The sequence below is a fragment of the Oncorhynchus clarkii genome, chromosome 26, assembly GCF_045791955.1.
Source record: "Oncorhynchus clarkii lewisi isolate Uvic-CL-2024 chromosome 26, UVic_Ocla_1.0, whole genome shotgun sequence".
NCBI lineage: Eukaryota > Metazoa > Chordata > Actinopteri > Salmoniformes > Salmonidae > Oncorhynchus > Oncorhynchus clarkii.
This window is the reverse complement of record NC_092172.1, coordinates 31,195,387-31,198,423: the sequence shown is the minus strand read 5'-3', so window position 1 is coordinate 31,198,423 and position 3,037 is coordinate 31,195,387.

The window sequence follows — 3,037 nt, the reverse complement described above, 5'->3', positions numbered from 1 at the left end:
AGATGGACTTTTACGATCCAATTTTACAATACAATTTTCTTTTCACAATGTGTTGTGTTTTGTGTCAGTGTTCTGTCAGGGAGTGATATTGTTTATGACATAGAATGAGGAAGTAGAATACCAGAATGGTCATGAACATTCTCATGATGGTCCAAAGGTCAGCCATGGTCAGGGAGTGGTCAACCAAGGTTTGCCAGTGCTGTGATAAGATGAAAAAACAATGAATGTGAAAAATTGTGTTAGCTAGCTAGTCAGCCAGTTGTAGAGAAATGATTCTACACATTTTTCTAATGAACTGCCAATATGCCAACATTCCATTCAAACAATGCATCAATCCACAGCCATAACTGGCTGAAATCAGTTGATGATGGGACTTAGACAAGTTATCAATGCAACAAGTACTGATATTGTATCATATAAAGGCACTCACAGCTTTCCAAGAAAACTACATCTGAGACATTTATGGTCTGTTTACATATATTTTAGAGGCTATGTACACAGAACATTTGTATAAAACCTGTAGAAAATACATTTATAATTATAATAATTATATGACAATATTTTAGGTTGACTATAATTACATGAGACAATTTCTGATACATCACATGCCTTACTTTTATTTCCCTGGATAAGAAAAAGTAGGTAAATGCATAGACTGGTTTTGGATTTCTCCCTGACCAAGATGGCTGCCATTTTGCCCCCATTAAGGAACTTTAAGTGTTTATGACATAGCCCCTCTAGTAATTTAATAGAATATCTGTGGTTTATGATGTGTAGCTGCTACTCTGTGTGTTATTGTTAATGACATAACCAATGTTTAAAACATGGACACCACTGTGTCACCTCCATCTTGTCCCATCCCCTCCTCCGGCTCGGTCTGGTATTGACTTTGACGTTGTTGTTTGAATGACAGCTGTCTGTGAAGCTGGAAGAGCGTGCTGTCATACATGGCCCAGTAACATGGCAGAATACAGTAACTCACACAGACAGAAACACATACAGCACACACAGCTGAACACGGACCAGAATCATGACGACTACAGTCAACCACACACACACAGCGTCAGCCAAGAGGTCTGGACTGTTATGTCACAGGCTGTTGTGAGCAGGGTTGCTGATCCAAGCCCCACTCTGGATGTCCCTCCTGAGTCACTACAGTAATAATTTTACTTTGATGTAATCCTCAGTAAACCCACATTCAGATAGAGGATTAGGATGCTCATATCTACACTGTGACATTAACGCACTTGCAAACAGAAACACACACACATACACACACGCACATGCACACACACACACACACGTTACAGTTTTCATTTGGCATTGTTGACGTTCTGAGATGTGTACGGCAGGCGCTGAAGGAGGAATGGAGGAGGGGGGCGTCCATGATGAAAGGATTAAAGGATAAGGAAGAACATAATGAAAGAATGTTTTTGACCTCTACAGGACAGAGGGAGGACAGCACACGTTAACAACAGTCAGCTTCTGATGAGAGAGGCAACAAGAAAACTACGGCACTGAATTACACTTTTGTTTTGTGTTTTGCATTGTTGGGTCGTTGTTGTGTTGCTGCTATCTTTATGTATTAATAAAATATCACTTAGAATTATAATGATAGAAAATAATCTCAAAGTGCATAAAACTATATAATAAATGGACACACGCAGACAGGACAGCTGACACAAAGAACCCAGCTGACACTACCAGGGACAAGGACACCAAGGAGCCCAGCTGACACTACAAGGGACAAGGACACCAATGAGCCCAGCTGACACTACAAGGGACAAGGACACCAAGGAGCCCAGCTGACACTACAAGGGACAAGGACACCAAGGAGCCCAGCTGACACTACAAGGGACAAGGACACCAAGGAGCCCAGCTATCAACAGAAAGCCTTCCTGAAGAGAAAGGTCTTTAGGCCCTTTTCATAAGGAGCTCAGAGTCTGCGGTGCCTTCATCTGGTCTGAGAGGATATTCCACAGGCTTGGGGTGGTCGAGCTGAAAGACCAATCCTCCAAGGAGGGGAGCTTGGTCCTGGAGGAGCAGGCTATCTCTTGACCTGAGGGTGTTGGTGGGGTTATGGCAGGAAAGCAGTTCCTTGAGATAAGGAGGGGCATTGCCATGAATACACTGGAAAGTCAGCAGGAGGGTTTTGAATTCAATTCGGAATGAGACAATGAGCCAGTTCAGAGATGCCAGGATGGGGGGGATGTGAGACAATGAGCCAGTTCAGAGATGCCAGGATGGGGGGATGTGAGACAATGAGCCAGTTCAGAGATGCCAGGATGGGGGGATGTGAGACAATGAGTCAGTTCAGAGACACCAGGATGGGGGGGATGTGAGACAGTGAGTCAGTTCAGAGACACCAGGATGGGGGGGGATGTGAGACAATGAGCCAGTTCAGAGATGCCAGGATGGGGGGGATGTCAGACAATGAGCCAGTTCAGAGATGCCAGGATGGGGGGGGGGGGGGGGTGTGAGACAGTGAGTCAGTTCAGAGACGCCAGGATGGGGGGGATGTGAGACAATGAGCCAGTTCAGAGATGCCAGGATGGGGGGGGATGTGAGACTATGAGTCAGTTCAGAGATGCCAGGATGGGGGGGATGTGAGACAATGAGCCAGTTCAGAGACACCAGGATGGGGGGATGTGAGACAGTGAGCCAGTTCAGAGACACCAGGATGGGGGGGATGTGAGACAGTGAGACAGTTCAGAGACACCAGGATGGGGGGGGGTGTGAGACAATGAGCCAGTTCAGAGACACCAGGATGGGGGGGATGTAAGACAGTGAGCCAGTTCAGAGACACCAGGATGGGGGGATGTGAGACAGTGAGTCAGTTCAGAGAAACCAGGATGGGGGGGATGTGAGACAGTGAGCCAGTTCAGAGACACCAGGATGGGGGGATGTGAAACAGTGCGCCAGTTCAGAGACACCAGGCTGGGGGGGTTGTGAGACAGTGAGCCAGTTCAGAGACACCAGGATGGGGAATGTAATGGTGTTTCTGTTGTCTCATCAGGATGGGGATGTAATGGTGTTT